This window comes from Apaloderma vittatum, unplaced genomic scaffold (assembly GCF_000703405.1).
Source record: "Apaloderma vittatum isolate BGI_N311 unplaced genomic scaffold, ASM70340v1 scaffold3722, whole genome shotgun sequence".
NCBI classification, from domain to species: Eukaryota; Metazoa; Chordata; class Aves; order Trogoniformes; family Trogonidae; genus Apaloderma; species Apaloderma vittatum.
In genome coordinates this window covers 71,174-79,033 of record NW_009704016.1, presented here as the reverse complement: position 1 = coordinate 79,033, position 7,860 = coordinate 71,174, and positions in this window count along the sequence as shown.

The window sequence follows — 7,860 nt, the reverse complement described above, 5'->3', positions numbered from 1 at the left end:
GGGAAAGAGCATGCGGGTAATGTATATGATGAGAAAGCAGGTTCATGAAATAACTAAAAGGAGAATGGGAAGAGCATGATAATCCTGACAGAGTGCTGTCTGCCTACCCCTTTTCAAGTACTACACAGGCAGCTTGACAATCTTGCTCTGCAAAGACGTGCTGCCTACAGTCGTAGCTCACTCTGCACCACGTAATAGCATGCAAACATCACCCTGAGGAAATGGCCAGTACACACACCTTTGGCTTTTCACTGCGCTTTCAATATGAGTTCAGCTCTGTGCTTTGCTTTCCTTGAAATGCTTTGCCTGAGTTAACCTTTGTTTAGCCAGGTCTGCTCGGAGGTTGGCTGCCCAGGGGGTGTGCAGAGACTTGAGATTCGCATCTGCAGAGGCTCCAGCACGTGGTGTTCCAGAAGCCCATCACAACACATCTGTTTTGCTGTGTCAAGTGCCAGGGTATCTTCTGCCTTTTTCACTCTACTGTGCTGTCTTTCTGATGCAAATAAAACTATGATCAAGTACAAGCAGGCGCAAGGTGGTAAAGTGACAAAGCTTTTCCTGGAGGGTGGAATTTGTGCCCTTGCCGTGACAGGGATGCAGTGCATCTTCAGCTGACATCTGCATCTTAGCAAAACTGGTTTCCTATCAGTGGGCAGATATTCTAAAAGCCATCTCTTATTCTGCTTTAATTCAAGCATTTAATTTTACTTTTACACATCTCAGTCATTAGCGAAATAAAACTGTGGTTAGAGTTCAGGACACTGTTAATTTGAAATGCTGCATTCTTTTGATTCAATCTACTCTCTTTACTTTACCTTGAAAACAGCTCAGTATTTATCTTAGTTTCTCAGTTAAATATTGACAAGGACATGAATCCATCCTCTGGAAAATAAAAAATTCAAAATGTCAAAAGATTATTTTTTTAAATACCTGAATAGCATAGAATCTAGGGCTGCCTGTAGCAAAATTTTCTCAAATAAAGGCAGTTTTGACAAAAGTGTCAGAAGTCATGTTTTTGTCACCTCAAACCAGCTGGTTTTCTCACCCCTGCAGGGTGCTGTGCTGAGAGGACCGAGTGAATTTGCAGACTAAAGCACCTGCTGTGATGAGTCACTGCTTACAGCATTCTGCATTTTGCAACGCAGCAAAGTTTGTCCAGTATTTCAATGCCAGTAAGTTTAAAGAAGTATCATTTTCAGAATTCAGCTTTCTTTGACATAGCACTAAAAGCTTGAAAAAAGGTGACAATATTTGTCCAAACATGACACTATCACAAAGCAAACTAAAATTAGGAGTCCAATGGCAATATTTTGGTTGATTGACTGTGAGGAATACTGAGGCTAAATTATTTTCTGCTGTGGTAAATTATACTTTAAAATATAGCACTTTCTGATAATATTTAAAGAGAACTACATATTGAAAAAAAATTCATGTAATCTAAGCTGTAAATTCAGTTGAACTCTATTAAATACTAACAGTTTCGCCAAAATTAATTTTTTGGCATACTTTTATTTTCCCTAACTATGGAAACTGCCTTTGAAAATCAAAGCTCACAGTGTTCAATTCCCAAATGTGCAATTGGACAACACCATCTACTCTGGACATCATCCCTGGACAACATCATCTAACCACTCCTCCAAAGAGTAGTAGATGATGTTGCCCAGAGTTTTACAGACACCTACTACTACACGAGCTCTGATTCAGTGTCACAAATGTTATTACCATGGTTATTCCTTTTAATTTGTGACTGATAGCTACAGCTCCTGACCTCTGGTAAAAGGGTTAGCATAAGAAACATCATTTTATAAGGCAAATGGTCCTTCCCTGCATCTTACAAGATTCTCTGTGTTTTTATAAAATTCCGGTGCCATCCTGATCACGTAATTCTATGCTATGTTAATCATAATATTCTGTTAAAAAAAATAAATCTTTCATTGCATCTACAACTTAGTGCCATCATCATTCTCCTGAGGATGTCCTCTCAAGTAACATATCTTACTTACAGACTTCAATAACTTTGTTCTTTTAGATTGGACAGGTCGGAAATTAACTGGGAACACATGGTTCGAGAGGGATGCCTAAAGTCTTATCCGTTAAATCCAAAGTTTATATTCTGTCAACATCGCTCAGATAGAAATGTAAAAACAGCAACAAGTAACAGAATCTTATTTTAAAATATGTATCAAAAGAAACTGTCTCTCTTCCTTGAAGAGAAAAACAGGTAGGTACAGTATATTATCAAAGCTAAAAGTTGTCATGATAGAATAAGAGGAAAGGTACTGATGTGAGAACAGTAAATAGAATATCACCAGTTGGACCAGTTATTAAGAACAGCTGAATTAAACTGAGTGGGAGGAGACACATGGTTTAGCACAGCAAGGTTTCCAGAATACCAAGACTCATGGGCTTCAGAAAAAATGGAAAATTTACAAGTGAAGTAACTTCACTTCCTAGAGAGCTGGCCTTCGTATACTTAAAAAGTGAGAGGGACTGGATATATATGTAGAAAGAGACAAGCAATTGTTAGCACTGTGGGAAGGTGTATGGTAAAATGAATGAGTTTCTTTCCAGTCTGAAATTACGTTTGCTGAAGTGTGCTATGTTGAGCTACTATTAACCTGCTCACCAAGACTTCAGAAATGAAATGAGACTTCTTCATGCTTACTTATATTGAACTTTAATTTTAAACCAATTCACTTGTTCAAGTAAATTCCTTTGGACTACATAGTGATAGCTCTAATGACAGAATTAATCTTTTCTCCATTTACCAGGTAAACCTCCTTTTATTTTTTTCCCCAAACATGGACAAGAAGAAGACTAAGAACACTCACACAATAGGTCCTTATCCCTTTAACGCATAATGTATTCTTACTGTAGTGATACTCAAATGTCCCATTAAAGTTTAAGAAATTTAACACACTGGATAGATTTTTCATGAAGGTATCATGCCATTTAAAAGATTAAGTCCAAATTGTATTACTCATTGAATTAGACAGAAGTCTTCCATGAACACTTTAGACAATACTCATCCATCAATCATACAAACACACTCTACTGTACAGGTTGAAAGTATTTTTAATACAGCTTTTACAAGTTTTTAATATATTTTCTATTTGCAATATTTAAAAAAACCAAAGTGGTTAAATTGTTTTTTAATTTGAGATCACATCAAAGAAGATAGTATTAGTAAAAGCAAGCTTATTCTCATTCTCCTCAGGGTAGGAACTTGTAGTTATTTAATCATCTGAGACATTTCAACTTAAAAAGTTTCTATCTATTGCCTAAGCCTTCATAAATGAGTAGTTTTAGCCTTCTTCATCTGGAGGCAAAACATACACATTTTAAATATCTTCACTGTGGGTCAACATGACAGTCTTTTTCTGGTATTTAGAGTATGCATAGATGGAAAGTTGGGACATTTTTGTTACTATTGTGGGATTTTTTTATTTTTATTTTTTATTTCTAAAAATTACACAAATAATGGGCCAATGTGATAGGGGCTGAGATACTTTGATTTGAGCCAGCTCAATAAATTCACGTCCTGAATAAAGTTACCCTACGAGAGTTTCCATCTGAGTTGAAAACATCATCCAACCTTGAGTTGGATGCCTTGAGTCTACTGATTAATTCCATCAATAAAAGTAGGATTGAAGGTTATATAGATTTGCAGTATTGAATAGTTAGCATTACTAGAGCTCTTCAAAAGTTTAAAGACACTTTACTTTTGAAGACTGAAATGCTCATAATAATGTGAAGTGCTCTTGTAATCTAAAATCATTCTATACTGCAGATTCCCAAATTCTTATTACTGCTAAATTTCAGCTGCTCATTTATTATAATCAACTTGTTGATTTAGAAAAGTGTTGCACTGCCCTTCTTGCCAAGGTTCAAAACCCTGCTCTATATATAAGGTGAAATTAGTTGGGCACTATGAATGATGTCCTTAAAAATGCAAAGAACCCAAAACAACAAACGAAGTCACCCAAGAAAAACTGATAAAAAACTTTACATATGTTATATGTATATGTTATATAATAAAAACTTGTTATATGAGGCAAAAGAAAAACGTAGAAAACTTGTATGTTAGTAACATTCTCCTTCCACTTGTTAATACAAGTATTTTTGGCAGCAAACTACCATCAAGTAGCTACTTAACTGCTTCTATCACAATAGAAACAGTATGAGTAATGACAGTGAGATATTCACAGGAGCAGGTTAAGAATCACAGTTTACAGAGAAACCCTGTAAAACACTCCTAAAATCCTGTTCCTTTTCTCCACACCTAATCACAGAATCAAAGAATTATTGAGGTTGGAAAGGAACTTTTGAGATTAACTAGTCAAAGCTCCCTAATTGAAGAGGATTAACTACAGCTCATTGCCCAGCAGCATATCCAGTCAGGTTTTGAATATCTCCAGGAATGAAGAGTCCACAACCTCTCTGGGAAAAAACGTTCCAATATTTACCCACCTTCGCAGTAGAAAAGTATTTTTCAGTTTTCATGGGTTTTAGTTTGTGCCCATTGGCTCATGTCCTGCCAGTGGGCACTACTGAGAAGAGACTGACTGATCTTAATTCTGTTTTAGCAGATGTTTATACACATTGCTTACTTCAACTTAATAAGGCTTTTGACACTATCTCCTATAAGATCCTTATAGAAAAGCTGAAAAAAAATATGTTAGATAAGAAAAAACTGGCTGAACAGCTGGGCCCAGAGTGTTGGCACAGTGTCACAAACCCCAGTTGGAAGCAAGTCACTAGTGGTGTACTTAAGTGTTGATACTGAAGCCAATTCCATTTAAATTCTTTTTTGATGACCTAGGCAGGTGGGGCAAAGTGGATCCTTGGTAGTTCACAGATGATACAAATCTGGGAGGAGTGGTTGGTACGCAAGATGACTGTGCTGTCATTCAGAGGGATAAGGGCAGTCTGGAAAATATAGCTGACAGGAACATCATAAATTTGAGCAAGGGGAAGTGCAGCGTCCTGTACCTGGGGAGGAACAACACCAGGCACCAGTATATGCTGGGGAACGACTAGCTGGAAAGCAGCTTGTCAGAAAAGGACACCAAGTGGAACATAAGCCAGCAATCAACCTTTTCTGCAGAGAAGGCTAATAGTATCCTGGGGTGCAGTAAGCAAGGTATTGACAGCAGGTCAAGAGGGATGATCCTTCCCTTCTACATGGCACTGGTGAGGCATCACTGGGAGTCCTGTGCCCAGTTCTGGTCTTACCAGTGCAAGACAGACATGGACGTATTGGAGAGAGAGCAGTGAAGGGCCACAAAGATGACAATAATCTTGAGCATCTCTCCTGTGAAGGAAGGCTAAGAGAGTTGGGACTGTTTAGCTTTCAGAAGAAGAGATTCAGAGGGGAATTTATCAATGTGTATGAATATCTGAAAGGAGGGTGCAAAGAAACAGAGCCAGGCAATTTTGACTGGTGCCCTAGGGACAAGAGGCAATGGGCACAAACTAGTATACAGGAGGTGTCACATGGTGTCAGCTGAACATCAGGACACTTACTGGGAGGGTGACTGAGAACTGGTGCATTTTGCCCAATTGGTTGTGAAGTCTAGATCACTGGAGGTATTCAAAAGCCATCTGGACATATTCCTGGGTAACTGGCTTTAGGTGTCTGCTTGAGCAAAGGATTGGGCAATATGGCTCATCCAGTCTTAATGGTTCTATGATTCTGTGACTCCATCTGTAAGCACCAGGCCCTGCTGAAAACCTTTCATTGTTGTCTTCTTGATCCCTTGTGTCAGGAAGATGTCAGTGCTCTCTGGAAATTTCCTGGATTGCTTGTGCCTTGCTGTGTTGTCCTTCCAGATTTAAATGTGGTAAAAGTGTCCCATGAGGCCCAAGGTCTGCAGACTTAAGGATTCTTCCAGTTGTTTGAAGAAGGCCTCATCTATTTCTTCCTGATTAGGAAGTCCATAGCACATACCTGCTACAACTTCAGCCACATTGCTCTGCCCACTAATCTTGACCCACAAATAATCCACTGACCCATCCCAAGGCAGAACCCCATGCATTCCTCCTGCTTTCTCACAAAAAGTGCAACATGTCCCTCTCCCACAACTTTTCCAGCAAGTCCTTCCTTAAAGAGCCTGTACCCATCCATTGCAGCACTCCAGATGTGTGAGCATTCTTCTGTGATCCCAGTGAAGTCATAGCTTTCTAACTGCACACAGACTTCTCATTCCTCCTGGCTGTTCCCCAGGCTTACATATATGGGTAACAGTTCATATAATGATAGCACTGACACATGGGCTTAACATTAACTCTTCAGTATATGTACTTCAGGCACATTTTCATTGCCTGAACATTGCCTCTTACTCACGGTACATAGCTAGGGCCTCCCAGTAAGGAGGTAAAGACTTGACAAGGTAAAGAATAACTGCAGTTGCATTCTTGAATATAAGAAGGAGGACGAGGTCTTTTAAAAGTTCATAATTATAACTTATAACTAATATGTAATGGCTAACACTCTGCAGTGGCTTAAAGAGTTGTTCACTGATTAATGCCATGATTTCAAATTGACCAATCAGCTTAAAATGCACTTATGGCAGAGATACTGTAAAGTAAGTCTCATTATTTCTATAAAAGAATGCAAAGGAGATCCAGGTAATTACTTGCCAAATTTTGCCAGTCATTTGTCAATGGATGTTTTCTTCCATAGCTTTAAGCTGTGAGAAGAAACAATGTGTGTCACATAGCAGAAACTGTTTTGACTGACTCTAGAGCACCAATAAACCAAGCGTTAGCATGGCATGCAAGGGTGGGTGCATGGAAGTGACAAACTACTCCATCCACTGAGATCTAAAGGAAGATGCTAAACTTATTTGCTAGATATTCAGCAGTGGCTTGTGTGGCTTGTGTATCTAACTGTTTTCTTGTGTTGTCAGAAAGCCAATGAAGATTTGAAAAGCAAATTTGAGTTGGTCTGGGATAATGAACACTTGGCACAGTAGCACTTCCTGTTTCCTTTCTTGATATATAAAATTTACCTTGTACTTGGAGCTGCCTTAAATTCATGCCAGTGCAGTATCCTCATATAATGTGACCTTGTTGCACTGAGCGCAATGAACCTATCTCTTCAAGCTAGTGTGAAGCCAAGTTTTTGTCTCCAGATTTAGAGTGGTAAATACATTATTGAATGGGTAAAGGAATAAACTGTAAATAAAGCTAAGAAACAACAATAAAGCTTTTTAAATTCTTTTTCTATTTTTCTGTCATGCTAAAACATGAAACTCTGAATGAAAAGCATCCTTCCTTTTTAGTTTTATCTCGTAAAGAGTCGATCCTGAGGATTCACATTTGCATTTGCTACTGCAAGAGAGAGCTAGATCCTTCTAGCAGCGTTCACTGTCGGTTAGCACAATCTCCCACTGTTCTTCACACCTGAGCCTTTGGTGACCTCACATAGCCTCGCTTAAGGTTTCATTTGAGGGGTGAGGTCTCAATTGAGGGATAGTCTCATGTGGTCCTGAACTAGATCTGGATAACTGGCTGGATGCACATCATATCATTGAAGACATCTGTTTGTTTACAAGAAGGTTTCTTTTTTTTTTTTTTTTCTCCCTGGGGAATTATCATCTTGTGCTTTCCTTGTGCAATTAATAATAATGGGCTATGTAGTCCCACATGCCACAACTGAGGTATTTGCTGAACCAGGAAACACGACATGTGCCATCAGTGAGATTCAGTCTGGCATACAGCACCCAAAATGCACAATTTGAGCACTCTAAACATTCTGTGCCTCCCTTGGGCACTTTGGTAAAGCAGCTATCCACCAACTTGAGTTTGGATTGAAAGTTTTCATGGAGCTATGGAGCTTTTGACAGATCTAGGCAC